Below are 19,464 nucleotides of genomic sequence, written 5' to 3' on the forward strand. Positions count from 1 at the left end.
TTCAGCTGTTCCAGCATTTTTTCTTTGATCTCCTCTATCGTTCGAAACCGTTGTCCTTTCATTGGGTACTTCAGTTTTGGGAAAAGCCAGAAATCACACGAAGTCAGGCGAAGGGAATAGAGGGATGAGGAAGGATTGTCATCGACTTTTCAGCAAAAAACTCGCGAATGAGGAGTGCGGTATGACAAGGCGTCGTGGTGGAAAAACCGCTCGCCTGTTGCCCATAATTCTGGCCTCTTCCTTCCTTCTTTTGGCGTAAAGTTCTCAGGGTTTGGAAGTATCGATAACAATTGATTGTTTCACCTTGTGGGAGGAGTTCATGATGGATGACACCCTTCGAATCGAAGAAAATAGTGAGCATCACCTTAGCGATTGATTTTACCTGTTGAGCTTTTTTTGGTTCTGGTGAATTTTTCGCCTTCCGCTGGGACGACTGCACCTTGGTTTCCACGTCGTAGCCATACACCCAAGACTCGTCACATTACACATTTTGAAGAAGTTTCCATTAGTATTGGTCACTTCTAAGAGCTCCTGACAAACCTCCAGGCGACGAGCAACCCTTCTCATCTCCAATTTTTGGGTCAAAATCTCCTGACATGACCCAAACGAGATATCGACTCCACTGGTACCTCTCAAATCGCCAAACGACGATTGGGACGCATTCACCTTGCTCACATGAAAGTCGTCAATTGAGGTTGAAGGCCTTCCTAAACGAGGGTAATGTTCCGCCTTCCTTGAACCGTTTAAATCAGTGGTGACATCGTGAATAACCAACCCACTTCATTATCAAAAGCTTCCTGCAGCATTTGAAAAGTTTCCGTAAATAATTTGCCCAATTTAATGCAAAATTTCACGCAAACACATTGCGCCTCCTTCACGTCCATGACAAAAACGCCATGAAAAACATACAACAGCTAAACAATCGGTTTGGAGAAGGTTTGAGCAAGAAGGTTCCTGCTAAAAAATGTCAGTATTTTACGAGCAAAACTAGTCTTTTTAGCACTGATGAAGGGAACAAGTGGTTCCCGAAATATCGGTATTTGCAAAATATAAATCAACACTAGCGAATAGGAAAAAACAAGTTTTTATTATTTCAAATAATTAATCGCTAGAAATACCGCGAAATTACACTCAGATGTGGCTATAGTAAGAAGTAAAAGCAAAAACTTCAAGCGGCTGTGTAAGGAAGCTGATTCGGACCCTTGGGGCGGGACCTACAAATCAGTGATGTCCAAAGTCAACGGTAAACATTCTTCATCGATTACTTGCCCAAACCTGCTAGACGAGAATATGAATGCTGCTAGCCTTTCTATTGTCCAAGTGGACCCCCTCGAAATTCCAATGGTAAGCGAGGAAGAGGTCTTGAAAACTGCAAAAAAATAACAGAAAATGACTTGGATAGTATCCCCAATAAAACCCTTAAGGTATAATAGCATATAGAATATAGCTCCATATATGTTTGCCCAGGTATTTACCGCATATCCTAAAAAAGGAGCGTTTCTCACAAAGTGGAAAAGGCAGAGACTGATTGTCATCCCCAAGCCAGACAAACCTCAGGTTCATCCTACAGATCAATAAGCATATCTAAATAATAATGGCGATTTCTTTGGCTGTGTGTGCCGTTTCTTTGGCTTATTTTATAATGAAAAATAAGGACAAATTTTATTTTTTTAAATGCCGAATAGTGAATTTTTTATTCCTCATATACCGGTAGTTCGAGGAATAGTTGTCCTCTTCATCCTTTTCGAAAGAAAAGGTTTGAGAAACAGCTAAAACTGTTCTCGAAAAGGACAAATGCTGTGCATTGGTAACACTTGACATGAAAAATTCCTTCAATTCCGCAAGATGAAGCAAAATACTAGAGGCCCTAATTAAATTGGTGCGAATTATTGGCGACTTTTTAATTGATAGGCTTCTGTACTGCGATTCAGATGAAGGAACTAAATCATACCAACCAGCATGCGGAATTCTAAAAGGGTCCGTCCTAGGACCACTCCTGTGGATAATTATGTATAATGGAGTGTTGACGTTAGATCTCTCTCCGGAGAGCATTGAGCTGACGATTGTTGCACGCCTACACGTAGAAGCCAACATTTACGCCAATGAAACAGTTCACGACATTAAGTCCTGGTTGGAGAACGCAGCCCTATCAATTGCAGAGGCGGAAGTAGTAGTTATCACTAAGCATGAAGATCAAAGTTGGGACATAGATACATTCCAGGCCTACGCTCAAGTACTTAGACGTAATGATCGACCAAAGACTAAATTTCAAATTACATGTGGAAAGTGCAGCAACTAGGGCATATAACTCGGAACACTGGTGTCGAAAACGCTACCGAATACAAGTTTTCCAAGGCCGATTAGTCGCCTCCTTGTTTCAAAGGTATTCAGCTCGATCCTACTATATGCAGCCCCAGTGTAGGCGGGGAATGAAAATAAATACAAAGAAAATAAGAGCTGCATATTACTTCGCTGCACTCGGAGCATGTTGCGCCTATCGAACAATATCCTACGAAGCGACCTGCGTTATAGCAGGGATGATCCCAATTGATATTCAGGCGAGAGAAGGATAACGCCTTTATGATCGAACGTATCTCATGGTAGAACTTTCTGCCCACAAGTGGTAGTCCGCGCGGAGTGAAACTATCACCCAGTGACAGGAGAGTTGGAACAAGTCAGAGGAAGGCCGATGGAGACACAGATGGAGGGAGATATTCGGAGATCGATCGAGCGACCCCGCGGCGAAATATGTTTCGACCTAACACAAGTTTTGAGCAGACACAAAGGTTATCGAGCATACATCCGTCGATTTGGGTGTGATGAGTCGCCATATTGTCCAATGTGCTCGGGCAATACCCTCAATAGCCTCAATAGAAGTTAAAACTGAAGAGTACTTCGCTCCTGAACACATGTTGAATTGAAATCGAAGCGCGAACACGAGTGCAAGATAAATTCTGATCCAGCCTCGTGACATAATATCATGTGGTAGCCCCGCGGAATGTAAGGAGAATATCCATCAGGCAGGAGTCTACGGCAGCTTTTGAAGCATTTTACCATCAACGAGAAAAAAATCGATAGACAGATAGACGATTTTAATAAGGCTTATTAGCAAATATCTTCTTTTAAAATTTGGAAACATGGATATTTCGAGGACCACTTGTCCCCTTCTTCAGTATTTCAGGTCTGCTTAAATAAAAATGCTAACTAATAGCAGAATACGTCACTTTCACTTCTAGTTGCTGCAGTACTTCGAATACATAGTGCAGAGTTCTTCAGGATACAGACCAACGAATTTTCACTCGCATAACTTTCTGCATCTGGCATTCTCGCCGGTTAGAGTTTCGTCTATTTGTCTGTCCAGTCAGTCAAACAAGACCGTTTCTATTTCAGCAACTGTATAGATCGATTATTTTTTCCCCCATTTTTAATTGGTTTGTGGTAGGCTCATACCGATTCACTTCAGGATGTCCCCTATAAAGAAGTCTATCCGTTTTTCTTCCATATTTGTATTTCTTTTATAAAGACATTTGAGTGTAAATTTGTCCCATTAGCACGTAACACGTGATATTGACATTCAAAATTTTGAATTTCCAAAGAAGTGACAATTTTGACTTGTTATAACTTTGTTAGTGATAGTGCGATTTCCACCAAACTTGGTAAGATCAAGCTCTATATCTATGGATAACCAAGAAATTTGACGGGAAGCGGACAAAAAAAAGTTTCACAGGTCGTGGAAAAATTGCAACGGGCATGCAATGCCGCTATGTCTCGGCGCTAGCACTTTCCGAAGACGAAATCCTAATTTTTGGTGGAATTCGGAAATTGAGGAGTGCCGGAAAAAGTGCCTCAAAGCAAGGAGAGGCTCCCAGCGCAGAAGAAACCGACCTGAGTTCGAGGAACTACACGCGCAATATAAAAATGCGAGGAAAAAATTGCAGGTAGCTATCGCAAAAAGCAAATCTGAACATTTCAAGCGGATGTGTACTGAAGCTGACTCTGACCCATGGGGTGGCGCATACAGGTCGGTGATGTTATCACTAAAAGGCGAGCGCACCCCACCGATTACTTGCCCAGAGTTGTTACAGAATATAGTGAACATTCTGTTCCCAGTAGATGTGAACTGTAAATGTCTTTCTGCAGTACATTTAAATCCCGACGAAGTTCCGGTAGTGGTAAGTGAGGAGGTTCTAGACGCAGCGAAACGATTGACTGAAAAAAAGGCTTCAGGACCGGATGGAATCCCTAATATTACCCTGAAGGTAGCAGCCAGGACAGCGCCAGGTATGTTTGCCCAAATTTTTAGCGGTATGCCTTAGGGAAGAATCCCCCGAGCAATGGAAGCAACAAAAGCTCATACTCATTCCGAAGGTAGGTAAACCACTGGGTGACTCCTCCTCATATAGACCGATATGTCTGGTCAATACCATCGGCAAACTATTTGAATTGCGGAAAACAACAAACAATTCGGATTTCGTAAGGCGAAATCAACTGTCGACACAATCAAAAGCAAAAGCAAAATAAAAAAAAATTATCGAGGCACTCGGCAAGTTACAGGCCTCGAAGTACGCTGTATGCATTGTGGTTGGGTTTCTCCTTGGAAGAAGACTTTACTGCGACTCGGACGATGGGCCAAAAATATTCCCGACAACTTGAGGGGTGCCACAGGGCTCTGTCCTGGGCCCCTTGCTGTGGCTAAGTATGTATGATGGAGTGTTGACGCTATGCCTTCCAGACAACGTGACAACTATTGGCTTCGCCGATGATATCGGAATAACAGTGGTTGCAAAGCACCAAGACGAGATCGAGATCTATGCAGATGAAGCGATATGGGAGATCAACTTGGCCTTTCACTTGCTGAACATAAAACAGAAGTAGTTCTCATTAGCACGAGAAGAAAGAACACAACAGTGAACTGGGAGTAATTATTGACAGAAGACTCAACTTCAAAAGACACATTGAGTACGCCGCAACTAAAGCGTCTTCCATCGCTGCAACGATCTCGAGGACACTACCGAACTTTGGTGGGCCAAGACAAAGTCGATGTCTTCTGCTTTCTAGGGTAGTCAGCTCCGTACTATTCTATGCAGCGCCAGTTTGGGCAACTGTTCTGGATAAGAAAGTGAACTGCCGAAAATTGGGAATGGCGTATCGGCTAAGTGCACTCCGGGTATACAGTGCGTATCGGACAATATTAGGGGAAGCAGCATATGTACTAGCAGGGATACTCCCCATAGACATATTGGCGAATGAAGGCCGGCGACTCTACGACAAAACGTATGCAGCTGGGGAGTCTAGCGCATTTCGACGGGAGCTGGCACGGTGGGAATCTATTGAAGGGTGGCAAAAGCGATGGGACGAGCCACAAACTGGTCGTTGGACATATCGTATCATTCCGGATATTCGGAGATGGTTTGAACGAAGCCATGGGGAATTAAGCTACGAGTTAACACAATTCTTAAGTGGACATGGAGGTTATCGTGCTTATTTACATCGATTTGGTCATGGCCGTGCTGCCCAAGATGTAGTAACGTGGGTGAGAATGCGGAGCGTGTCATATTTGATTGCCCCAGGTTCACCGCGCACCGAACAAGAATGGAAGCGATGACAGACAGGCGTTTAACACCTGAAAACATGCTGGAGTCAACGGATGCCAGGAACCAGGTTGCAAAGAAACTGCAAGCTATTCACCAAAAGTTTAGACAGGAAGAACTACGACGAAAAGAAGAAAGGGAGAGAACCATAATGAGCCGCAGTTAAAAGCTGATCCAGTCCCGCGACGCAATACTTTATAGGAGTTCCGCGGGGAGAGTGGAATGAGAAGGAGGTGGTTTTAGTGAGTAGAAGTCTCACATAACTGCGTGGCAGGAACCAGCTGTAGGTTTCGAACCTTCAAACGCCGGAAGGTTTTACACAAAACCTTAAAAATCAACTACTGACAATGGGACGCACCTTTGCCAGGAGACCAACGGTGAAAATACGTGTTTTGTTTCCTTAAATTCACAAATATGGTACGATTACAAATTATAACGAAACCTATATCGCTTAATTAAGGGGGTCATCCCGTGTGTCGGGTTGGAGAAATCGATTTTTTTTACATGAATTGTATCTATATATGGTGGAGAATATGTGGGCAAAGGGATTTTCCGATATTCCAAGTCGTTCGGAAATTACAGTGTTAAACAGGTAAGAGGTTTGCAGCCGCGGCTACAGTACTCCATGAGAAAGAGCATCGAATCTTTTTTACCTGTTAGTTTTTTACCTGAGCCTTATAAATTCGAACACAGGTATAAATATAAAAGGATGGAAAACCAATCAATTGTCTAAACTCATTTGCTGTTTGAAATAAAAAGGATAATCCAGTCTAGAGTGTGCACTGAAAGGCTTTCAACCTATACTCAGTTATATTTTTTGCATTGTGCTGTTTGTGTGTTCAGTGATTTTTTTAAATGGAGCGTACGAAGGGAGATCGCTTTAACGGTCAACGTCATGCTCGCACTAAAAAATGAGTATTTCATAGGAATCGATACTTATCAGAGAAGAAAAAGGACTTCGCATTAACATCAGCAAAGAAACTTTTAGCAAGCATGAACATGGATGTTCCAATTGCGACAAGTTTTGTATATTATATATTGGATTTTGCTGGAGTTTTTTCCGGTATTTCTGCAAATAATAAAATGTACGTAGTAGTAAAAAAGGAATACGTAGGACATGTCGAGAAAAGAATGGGAACGCGGCTTAGAAATGCAAAGAAGAATCACAAAGGCATTGGTGGAAAAGGGGCTGGAAAACTTACTGATAAGGATCTCACTACATTTTCTGGCCTGGCTGTTCGTCGACACGCAAATTCGATAGAAGGAATGAAGCAAGAAATGTGGGCAACTTTCTTCCATAAATGTTCTACAGACGAAAATTGTCCAGCGGGCGAAGACAGTTGGGGCAAATGGCGCAAAGCGGAAGCTAAAGGAGAACTGGATAGTTTCCACCACGAGAAGGCACCTTTGACTGAAGAAGTTCAAACAGTTCAAACCAATCTACGAAGATTTGTCACGAGATGATCTCTTGAACATATGTTTAGGAGCAGAGACCCAGAATAACAATGAGATGATTGTTCTGGACTTTCGCTCCTAAACACCTTCATTCTGAGGCCAAAGGTCGTAGAAATAGCCTAATTTGGCGTCCGAACGACGATCGACTGACCTCGCTAAAAGAGCCAGAATTGAAACCAGAGAGCAACAATCAGCCTTACAACACTTTTCTGAAGAAACGGTGGGTGCTCTCTATGGACCAGGTATAGCAGATTAATGGCGAGTTAAAATTTTACTGTTGATAATCACATTTAAATTTTCAAATGCGTTTTTCTCGAAACTGCATCTTGAAAATAGGCTGCCACCATAGCTCAAAAACTATCCAACCAAATTCTTTGAAATTTTCACGACTTCATTAAAATATATTTCTGCGGTCCACAAGCTAGGATAATTGCAATCGGATGGGTACTTTTTTTATTCATAAAAAAAGCCGTAAAAAAACACCAAAATCCAAAAAATTAAGTTTAAAAGCCCACCAAAAATTTACCTTTTAATATTTTCTAATTATCCTAGTTTGTGGACCGTGGAATATTGTCCACATTAAAATGCCGTTTAGTTTTTTTTCCTCAGATGAACACAGCGCCCTCCAGCGTGGCAGCAGAAAAACACCTTTTTTGGAGATGAGTGCATAAACTGACACGTATTCCGAACACTAGCTACGATATTAAGCTGAAAAATTTACCACATATACCAGAGACATTAATAAACATATGGTGAAAAAACACGTTTCTATCTTTATCCAGTACTTCAAAATAATTTTTCAAAAAAGGCAAAAAAAACTGCCTTCACACGGGATGACCCCCTTAATTAAGGGCTACACTGACCCAAGTAGAACCGGGCAGTTGTGAAGAAAAACCACCAAAAGATGACCCAACACATAACCATTGACCATACCAAAGAGGCTTCACTCCAGGCAAATCAGCGACAGATCAAATTTTCTCTCTGCGGCAAGCGATGGAAAAACTGTTGGAATATGGACAACAGTTACACCATCTGTTAATCGACTTTAAAGCCGCCTATGATAGCATAGCCAGGGTGAAACTGTACAGGGCCATGAGAGAATTCGGTATCCCGACGAAATTAATAAGACTGACTAGGCTGACCCTGACCAATATGCGAGGCCAGATAAAAGTAGCAGGATCACTTTCAAGACCATTCGACATCAACAACGGCCTACGACAAGGGGATGCCCTACCATGCGTCCTCTTTAACCTGGCCTTCGAGAAAGTGATCCGTGATGTTGAGGTAAATGCAAGAGATACGATCCTCTTTAAGTCCACCCAACTACTGGCCTATGTTGACGATATCGACATCATGGGAAGAACCACCCGAGACGTGCAAACTGCCTTCATCCAGATCGAGCAGGCGGTGCGAGATCTTGGGCTGCACATCAATGAAGGCAAGACAAAATATATGGTGGCAACGTCAGCACCGAAGACGAATCAATCAACAACATCAAACCGCACTGGTCAAACACGAAGAAGAATAAGGATAGGAGAATACAACTTGGAGACCGTTGAGAATTTCTCCTATCTACGGTCGAAAATCACAACCGATAACAGCTACGATGATGAAATCCGCGCACGGTTGTTGTCAGCCAACAGAGCCTATTTCAGCTTACAAAGACTTTTCCGCTCGAAATGTCTCACCATAGGGTCAAGGCTCTTACTGTACAAGATTATGATTTTGCCAGTCCTCATGTATTCCTTGGAAACTTGGGTTCTTAGCAAGAAGAATTACGAACTCTTGACCGCGTTCGAGAGAAGAATCCTCCGAAGAATTTTTGGCCCCCTACATGAGGATGGACGATTCCGTAGCCTACACAATGACGAAATCTATGAGCGATACCATGACCGTCCGGTTGTGGATAAAATCCGGCTCAATAGGTTACGGTGGGCGGGTCACTTAATCCGTATGGATGAGGATGATCCCACCCAGAAAGTTTATAAGGGCAATATCTATGGTAAAAAAAGAAGGCAAGGCAGACCCTGCCTAAGATGGAGCGATGGCGTAGGTCAGGACGCCAGACAGCTTTTAGGGATATCGATTTGGTGTGCCTCGGCGCAAAACCGGGATGTCTGGAGTTCCTTATTAAGGCAGGCCTAGACCGGGTACCGATTGTTGCGCCGTTGATAATGATGATGACTGAAATGAAGCAGCGTCTCATAGGTTGACTATTTTCAGATATAAAGCGTATTTGGTTTAAAAACAAATTGTCCATAAGAAGGATGCACCAAAAACATGGCAGACATTTTCTTCCCAATTTGTGCCTTCTGTCATCAGCTGGATCTATTTTTGTAAGAAATGACTTCGAAACACACAAATCCATCACAATCAAAATCTGCAAAAGCAATTGCAGTTTTGGGACTAAATCCCCACAACAAGCATAGAATTAAAATCACAGAAATTATGTCATCGACCATTCACCTATTCCAAAACTTCAACTTCAACAATTTCTTATCGAACAGAGTCCTAGGTCCTTTGTCTAAGCACTATCTTCCACATCATCCGTCATGCATTCAAATGATATTTCAAAATATTGCTACCAAATCACAATGCGAAAAACTCATATTGAACATCCACTCAAGTGAATGCTTCCCTGCAACATCCAAGCCAAAGAAATCCCCGGGGCCATTCTAACAATGCACCTCTATCCCGGCAACTTCTTTCGCCTGTAAATGTGTGCATCATTTCTTCCCATTCTCCTTTGATCCGAGCAAAAACTGCCACCAATTCAATGCAACCAGGAGATCACGTCTTGAGACTCGAGTCAAAGAAGGTCAGGAACCGGTTCCTCAAGACGTTCTTGTCCCTCTGGCTGTTGAATGAACGGATTCGGTGCAGGTCGTTGTAGCCCCACGAATGCGAGGGAAAAGTGGAAAAGTCAATTCAGCCTTCCTCGAGCAAATACAAGTGAGTGAGGAGTCGGAATCCCTTTGCAACTTGACCGCCAAACTCGAGACGTCGAGCGACAACGGCAGAAAAAACGAAAGACTTGGTTAAGTCGCGTAACTCGATATTGTGCTTGGCTTGCACATTACGTACTGCAATACGTGTGAGTGTACGAACGCAATCGTGCCTTCGCGTGTTCGAGGGACAAACCTGTCGAAAGCATGCACTTACCTGGCATGGATATGTTTGCCTCGGGTTCGGGAGAGTATTTCCTTGCAAAGGTTGCAATCTGCACTCAAATTAGATGCGGTATTCCTGTGATCCGCACTGAAGTAATTGGAGTCGCAGTTCAGCGCGGCACGTTTCCACGAAATCTTTTCAAAACGCCAAACACTTTTCACCCCGGCACACTCGAATTATTCTCTCAGAAGCACTTGATTCACGGATGACATCTGACTAAAAATTTCTTTTCTATTCCCACTTCTCTGCGACCTAGCGAAAGGGATCGAGAAGGCCCTCGACGCCTTTTCACTGCTTCCCAAAAAAGTCAAATCACTACCGTTGACTCTCAGGAATATCTGATGTAGCTTTTATACTAATTCATTCAACTGTTATATTACTGCACACGAACGAACAAAAAACACCGGAAAATATCAGAAAAATTAAAAATTCATGTAAATGCGATTCTGACACGCAAAGGGAAATTTCACTTGATCCTGGAGGCTCTATTCATAGACGTCGTCCTTGCCAACGACTATCGTCAACAGGTGATAGCGACCTAGGGAAACTTTTCACTGCACAGGGACGAGAATCCACTCGGTACCGTCTGTGTCGAGCCAAGACGAAATGGCGAATCTCCCCTTAGACTAACTGATGCGTTCGAATGCCGGCGAACAACTGAGCAGTGCATTGAATTGAATCGTGCTGTAATAGGAAAGTTGAAAGATGTTGCAGAGTTGAAATGGAGAGTGCGCGATGTGTTGCCGTTCATAGTAGGCGAATGGTTTTCTATGGCACATGCAGGCACGGCCAAGTGGAAATCCAGAAGAAGCGTTGAGAGTTAAGCGTTTCCAGACAGGGACGACATACTATTAGGATCTCGTGGCATCACAGGTGTTGAACTCAGTCATTTCAGTATAATTTGACAAGCCCTCACTGGTAGATATGCCTTGAAGATATGTTCAACAATGTCTTGTGTTCATTCATTTGTGGAACGTTGGATAAGATGGTTATTTCTTACATTTCTTTTTTAATGAGACTCACTCACTATTTTTATATTGGCTCATCCCAATGCCGTGCTAATAATAAGCCTACAGCAACGCAGCAGGTACAAAGGCAAATACAAATATTCACTATCGCAACCAGGATTCAAAGGCGTGGCACGGGACTGAAGGGCTCCTGTTTATCCCTTTTGGTCATTGTATCATCAGGAGTACGTAAGCCATTGCAAAAAAAACCTCAATCTAAGATGGTTGGGAAAACAATACGAAAGATAAAATTGAACAGGTTCTAGAGAGTTTTCTTTTGGGGATTTTCTTTATAAAGAACACAAATACAGTGTATCGGGAAGCGAGGGGATAATTGATTCCCGAAATACTTGCATTTGTGTTCTTGACAAAAACCTTTGCCAGTAAAGAAGTTACTGCCTGGAACAAGTTTAATTTTATTTAAATCTAAGTTAACAAACGACTTTCTAACTCAAGCCAAATACAAAAGAATTATTCAACGCTAACTGAACAAGGTGCACTCTCAGCAAATATATGGAGAGGGTGATTTTCAGCAAGGATTTTAGGTGTCCTGCCTTTCTGAAATCTTCAAACTTTACTATATTACTAAGTTGCAGAAATATGGATATTTCCCAGTTGAATTTTCTGAATAAATCCCAGTCTTTTGATACATAAACAGTATTATTATTAAAAATTAAAAAACAAAAAACAAAAAATGACTGACGGTTTCGTCCAGGGCAGAGTTAAGTTGCTCCTCATTTGGTCCAGTCCACCATCATGTGGATGTGGACTTAGGATCCCGCATATCCTAAACAACTACCCAGCTTTAGTCTAGCTTAAACTAAAACAACTGACGGTTTAGTCCAATATAATTCGCAACCTTCTTGTGTTTTTGCGATGATATAAGAGAGCGTTTTTCCACTTGTTGGCACTTTTGGTCACGCTGCTCCCAGGGCAGAGGTGAGGCAGCATCTGAAGAGTTGCCTCTGCCCTGGACGAAACCGTCAGTCATTTTTTGTTTTTTTAATTTTGAATGCTTGGGTGCTATGCCCCAAACTATTATTATTATTTCCGAGTTATCACAATCTCGGCAGATGCCGGATTTTACCTAATACTAGCACTAAGTGCCAAGCATTTAGGCTCGGACGATCCTGCCTACTTAAAAACTAAAGGGGCACTGGTGGTGGTAGCCGGTGGTAGGTCAGTGGGAGAATCCGTCGAGTACCCCCCGCAACATCGAGCACGTATGCAGAATGGTGTACTTCTGCATGGTTTGAACCAGACTGTGCGAAAGTCCCAGGACATCAAGGGAAGCCGTCAGGGATTTAGGTACAATACCTGTAGCTGACAATATTATGGGAACTACAACCACCCGCTCGAGACGCCAAATTTCTTTGATTTCACGAGCCAATGGCTCATAGTTCACCTTCTTCTCCACGTATTTCCGTTCAATGTTGCTATTATGGGGGATAGCAACATCAATAATATACGCGGAGCGACCCGTCTTGTCAACTAGCAGTACGTCAGGCTTGTTGTGTGCGGTATGGCGATCAGTCAGAACTTGCCGGTCCCAATACATGCTGTAAGCAGAACTATCAAGTACTGCTTGCGGCTCATATCGGTAAACCGGACATGTTCCCGTGATCAGCCCATGCTTATATGCAAGGTTTTGATGGATAACCTTACATACAGCATTATGCCTGGTGATGTATTGCACCGGTGCCATAACAGTACAGCCAGAAATGAGATGGTCCAACGTCTCTAATGCTGAACCACACATTCTGCACTGGTCGTTCTCCACCCGTTCTTTCATGATGAGCTTTTTATAAGCTCGGGTGGCGACCACGCCATCCTGAATGGCACACATGAACCCCTCCGTCTCAGCAAAGAGCTCCCCAGCACACAGCCACCTGTTCGACAGATGCAAATCGACAAATGGCTGCCAAAGACAATTCACGTGTTTACCGTGCATTGCCTTCGACTTCCATTCCTCGATCCGCTCCTGGTCCGACTTCACCCCACTCAGAGGATTGAAAGATCGATCCTTCAAGTTAAGTGGAGTCAGTCCACAGTCTGCCTTACAGACAGCCGCATGCAAGGGACTCGCCTGCTCTTTACTGTAAAAATAAGCGCGCAGCGAGTCGACTTGGCGATGATGTTGTGCCGCCACGTCAACCACGCCCCTACCTCCGATGTCACGAGGCAGGTTCATCCGCTCCACGGCAGACTTTGGGTGATGCATTCGGAATTTGGACATAGTTGTCCGTATCCGCCGCTGGACGTTTTCCAGGTCGGTCTTCGTCCACGGCAATATTCCGAATGCATAAGCCAGTGAAGGGATAGCGAATACATTCAACGCGCTTATTTTATTCTTCCCCGAGAGATGCGATTTCAGCACCAGCTTTACACGTCGCAGGAATTCGGACAGCAGAGCTTCCTTCAGATCACCAACTCGAGCATGGGTTCCTTGCAGAATTCCTAGGTACTTGTAGAAGTCTGTCTCGGTCATAGCTTCGATGTGGAGGTCACCAATGCTATGTCCGGCATGCGGCTCGTGATGACCTTTGCGGATGGCTTGGATTCGACATTTGTCTAATCCAAACTCCATCCGAATATCACGGCTGAACATGTCTATTATTCTCAACAGACTTCTAAGATGGTTGTCAGTACCAGCATACAGCTTGATGTCATCTAGGTACATCAAGTGTGTCAGTTCGCACTTAGCACGTAGGCCATATTTTATTGCAAAACCATGCCCTCTAGCATCATTCAGTAGCCATGAAAGGGGGTTCAGTGCCATACAAAACCAAAGAGGACTCAATGAATTCCCCTGGAAGATGCCCCTCCGAATACGGATGGGCTCTGAGGTATTAGCACCCTCAGATGTACGGACTGACAAGGTGGTATGCCACCCTTCCATGACTGTCGCCAAAAACTTTATTAGTTTCGGATCAATGCGATACAGATGTAGGATGTCGATTAGCCAGGTATGCGGAACGCTATCAAAAGCCTTGGCATAATCGATATAGCAACTGAAGAGGTTTCTTTGGCCTCTAGTTGCTTGTCCTACAACTACCGAGTCGATAATGAGTTGCTCTTTGCAACCCCTTGACCCAACTCGGCAGCCCTTCTGCTCCTCGGTCAGAATGTTGTTGGTCTCGAGGTGCGCATTGATCCTTCCACTAATAATGGACGTGATGAATTTGTAGAGGGTTGGTAAGCAAGTGATCGGTCTTGTGTCTGCGGGGTCCTGCACCGTGTCCTTCTTAGGGATAAGGTAGGTAATTCCCGCAGTGAGGAAAGGTGGAAATTCCTCCGGCCGACTCATGACCTCATTTATACTGCGTGCCAACCGACTGTGTACGCTGGTAAATTTCTTATACCAGAACCAGAATATTATTATTATTATTATTATTCTGTTAAGGGAAAGTCGCACCACGTCCTTAAAGAACTATTGTGCCTTTTTACTGGTTATAGTGTACCTATTAATCATAGTATTCCAAGCAAGCCTATTAGTATATTCCCTACTTCCAGATTTTTCAACATTGCATCTGGTATTAAGTACTCTCCTAGATACATCGACCTACTTTGCACAAGTGCTGGACACTGTCTCAGGACGTGTATAGAAGTTTCATCATCCTTCGCATAAAACCTGCAGGCAGTGTCCGTAGCTATCCCTACCTTCCCTAAGTGATAGTTTAGCCGACAGTGACCAATGAGAATTCCCCCTATTATTCCAAGGTTCCTTCTCTTGAGGTTTAAGCAATCCTTTGTGCGCATGATTCGTATCCCCCAATAAGCACCCTGGACTGTTGGCCCGCCCCGTATAGTTCCCTCAACCGTTCCTCTTCATTTCTTAGCGTCATAGTAATGAAACCGTTTCCGATTCCACGGAAGGGTTCTGGCCCGTGTAAAGGCGTCCCTGCTTCCTTCTTGGCTAGTTCGTCCACTGCCTCGTTGTCTTCGAATCCAGCATGGCCTGGAACCCAAAGTATCCAGACCTTGTTGGAGGAGCCGAGTGTACTCAGTCTCTCAAGGCATACCCACACCAGTTTATAGTTCACCTGGTTGGACCTAAGTGCCTTGATCGCTGCTTGGCTATCGGTGAGAATAGCTATGTTCTGCCCCCTGTCTGTTGTCTATAGCGTATATTTCCGTCTAGAATATCCTAGTGTACCTGCCCATTGGCTCAAAGTACATTTTCCTTGTACCAATGACACCGGCACCCGCTCCCTCTGCTGTGAAGGATACGTCAGTGTACCAAGTAATCAGTTGCTGGTTTAAGCCGTATGTCGCAGCCACGCTCTCCCAGCTTGCCTTGTTACTCCAAGGTGTTTCAAACTTCTTGTCAAACTGAAACCTCGTTGTCATGTTATCCCTCGGTATCAGTAATTCGGGATACCGCCTAAAAAGAATATCAATCTTCCTTCGGTTTAGACAGTTCCCCGCCTCACCCATCTTACTGGCCATCCTGAATATTGCCCTCTTTGCCTGCATCTGTATGTTCAGATAGAGAGGGGTTAATCCCAGAAGTACCTCAAGGGAAACCGTTGGGCATGTCCTCATTGCCCTACTGATACACATGCAAGCCACTCTTTGGATTTTATGTGATTACATAAACAGTATATCCTTGAAGTATACATAAACAGTATACCCTTGTAGTCTTTAAAAAGCCATCTTGAACTTTTGCCTTGAGTTAACATCTTCAAAGGCTAACTTTTTAGACTGCTTCCAAAACAGCTTTGAAATTTACTGGAGAAGGAGGAATGTGCTGAGATTGGAACCGTTTTCTGTGCGACAATATACCAATAATACAAAACAACGACAATCAATGATCACGCAATCCAACTAACACTGGGACACCGCCATTTAGACAGGCAGGAAGGCTCCAATTCCTAGGTAACTAAAGGAAGAAAACTTCCACTCGGACACCACCGTGACCGTACTATACCAAGGTTGTTCAAAAACATGAATATGGAAGCTATCAGTTTGACTCTCAAAGTGGTAAGAAGTCACACACTTCGACTCCACTCGCGAACATGAGCGCGGATATAGGAGGCTTCACTAAATTCTCTTCAATCTGTAAAAGGCATGCTTTCAAACTCGCCTACAGTTAATCCAGCCGGAAAGGAAGGCACAACAACTCCCACCTTGGGAATAACTGAAAATCCAACTACGGCCGACCCGTCCGCGTTACTACATCTATCTGTAAGCGCAAGAAGAAGGCTCGGCAGAAGGAAACTTCAGCCAATATGGAGAGGGGGGGGGGGGGGGCGGGTGGAAGGAACCCATTGCTGAATCCTGCCTTTTAGAAGAGCGGAAGAAAGTGAAGTTGGTGACGTGGACGCTACTGGTTTAACGCCGGTACGTGAAAATGGAGCCAAGCGGCTCGGTCACCGGAGAAGGCTGCGGACGAAGATGAATCACTTTGGGGATGGGGGCATGTACGTGGCTGCATTACCAGATGCGATAATATTTAGAGAAATTGGACGCAAGGGAGCAGAATCGTCGGCGAAAGGTGGAGTGGTGTGAGGTTCGCTCTACCAAGGTGTTAGTTGTAGCGTGTATCAGGAGTCAGTCCCTTCGGGACCCTTGTCGGGTAGTGTGCATTGAACCAGTATTAGTAGACCGCGTTGTCCCGAGCGGGCGCTGATGCGTCCGTCAGCTCTGAGATCAGCTAATCGTAGGTTAGGTATCAGGCAACTGGGGTAGAGAAATCTGATTTCCGACAGAATGGGCATATTGAAGCGATGGATTGAGTACTTTGATGAACTACTGAACAACCAGAATATCGGCGAGTTGGAAGTCCCGCCAGCTGAAGACGACGGACAAATACTGCCACCACCAAGTATAGAAGAAATAGTCTGTGCAATTCATCGGCTTAAAAATCATAAGTCGCCAGGAGCTGATCGAATTTCAGCCGAATTGGTTAAATATGGAGGCAACCAGTTACACCAAGTGGTTCATCAACTTGTACTCAAGGTGTGGGACAGCGAATCAATGCCCGACTACTGGCAAAGAGGCATTATCTACCTCATTCATAAAAAGGGAGATATCACACAGCCCAGCAAGATATTCTCCGCTATCTTGTTAGGCCGGATAGCCCCATACGCCCAGAACAACATTGGCCCGTACCAAGGAGGCTTCACTCCAGGCAAATCAGCAACAGATCAGATTTCCTCTCTGCGGCAAGCGATGGAAATACTGTTCGAATATGGGCATCAGTTGCACCATCACTTCATCGACTTTAAAGCCGCCTATGATAGCATAGCCAGGGTAAAACTGTACACGGTCATGAGAGAATTCGGTATCCCGACGAAATTGATAAGACTGACTAGGCTGACCCTGACCAATGTGCGAGTCCAGATAAAAGCAGCAGGATCATTCTCAAGACCATTCGACATCAACAACGGTCTACGACAAGGGGATGCCCTATCATGCGTCCTATTTAACCTGGCCCTCAAGAAAGTGATCCTTGATGCTGAGGTAAATGCAAGAGGTACGATCCTCTTTAAGTTCACCCAACTACTGGCCTATGCTGACGATATAGACACCATAGGAAGAACCACCCAGGATATACAAACTGCCTTCATCCAGATCGAGCAGGCGGCGCGAGATCTTGGGCTGCACATCAATGAAGGCAAGACAAAATATATGGTGGCAACGTCAGCACCGAAAACCAACCAACCAACAACATCAAACCGCACTGGTCAAACGTGAAGAATAAAGATAGGAGAATACAACTTTGAGACCGTCGATAATTTCTCCTATCTAGGGTCGAAAATCACAAGTGATAACAGCTACGATGATGAAATCCGCGCACGGTTGTTGTCAACCAACAGAGCCTATTTCAGCTTACAAAAACTGTTCTGCTCGTCTGTTCGTCTCACCATAGGGTCAAAGCTCTTACTGTACACTGTCACTTAATCCGTATGGATGAGGATGTTCCAGCCCGGAAAGTCTATAAGGACAATATCTATGGTAGAAAAAGAAGACGAGGCAGACCCTGCCTAAGATGGAACGATGACGTAGGTCAGGACGCCAGGCAGCTTTTAGGGATATCGAATTGGTGGACCTCGACGCAAAACCAGGATGTCTGGAGTTCCTTATTAAGGCAGACCTAGACAAGATACCGGTTGTTGCGCCGTTGATAATGATGATGATGAACTGGGGTAGGGGCTTTATCCCCGAGGGTATACCCGTTCCTGACTATTGCGACCTACTCCCATGCACACAATGCGCTGACAAAAGCAAATCAAACGAAAAGATAGTGGAAGTAGAGAGCGTTTATTCGCAGCATGAAAATGCGCCGGTAACCGCAGCGCCCAGCGAAGGACGCAACAAGGGCTGTAATATCCGACAGGACACCGGGACGCGCAGACGAAGAAAAGGACTCGCAAAGTGAAGTACACTTGCAACGGAGACGGGAACCCGGACCATACCACGTAGTGCTATAAATGCGAAAAGAGGCACAGTGGAAAATGCCGAAAATAACCAAATGGTTTCGAATACAAGCCGAGTGGGAAGGCTATTGACTACTCTGGCGGAAGCTAAAGCAGAAAGGCTTATTGGGAAATGCGCGGCAGTTGTGAAGCGCATGCGATCTGCGAGGTTCCCCCAGAAAAACGTAAGAAAAGGAGTGAAAAACGGGCTAATGGAAAAGGAGGAGCTCCTGGACAGGATTTCATATTATATGCGGACATGGAGAATAAGAGAAAATCCACAGGAAGCAGAACCAACCGACTCTCCCGACGAGAACACTACGAGTAACAAACGGATCGCAGACAGCCCATTGCAGTGCGAAGTGGGGAAAAAACCAAAGGAAGAAGGGACCTCTGAAGGAGAATTCACTCAGGTACTCTCCAGGGCTCAAAAGAAGAAGGCGAAGAGGAACAAGAGACAACAACACGTCGCGCCGCCGTATTGCCGAGCAATACGCGAGGACGCTTCTAAACAGCGAGAAAACAAGAATTGGTTAGGTAGTGTGTAGAATACAAATCCGGGCCGCCCCAACCATATGCTACATATGTTTAGATTATGGGCACATATCTGCAACCTGTCGGGGACCTGACAGAAGGACAACATGCCGTAAATGCGGTCAGGCAGGCCATACAGCGAACACCTGCAATGAAAAGGAAAGCTGCGTCCTATGCAGGCACCGTGGCGCAACTGATGAGAACGTTGCGCACACTGCGGGCTAGTGCAGTTCGGTGCGGAGACCAAAGCTGATTTAGTACTCAACAGTGAGCAGTACCGAAACA

At 44.5% G+C, this 19,464-nt stretch overlaps 1 protein-coding gene across 2 annotated transcripts in view; it reads right to left on the reverse strand.

Moving 5' to 3' along the window:
- The window catches only part of LOC119653416, a 404,817-nt gene extending 393,933 nt beyond the window's left edge, over positions 1-10,884 (reverse strand). For both annotated transcript variants that reach the window (XM_038057986.1, XM_038057985.1), the window contains exon 1: positions 10,209-10,884. The gene's annotated coding sequence lies outside the window, so the exon portion shown is untranslated. The remainder of the gene's footprint in view (positions 1-10,208) is intronic.
- Between the last annotated feature and the right edge of the window lie 8,580 nt (positions 10,885-19,464).

Source organism: Hermetia illucens, chromosome 4 (assembly GCF_905115235.1).
Source record: "Hermetia illucens chromosome 4, iHerIll2.2.curated.20191125, whole genome shotgun sequence".
Taxonomy (NCBI): Eukaryota; Metazoa; Arthropoda; class Insecta; order Diptera; family Stratiomyidae; genus Hermetia; species Hermetia illucens.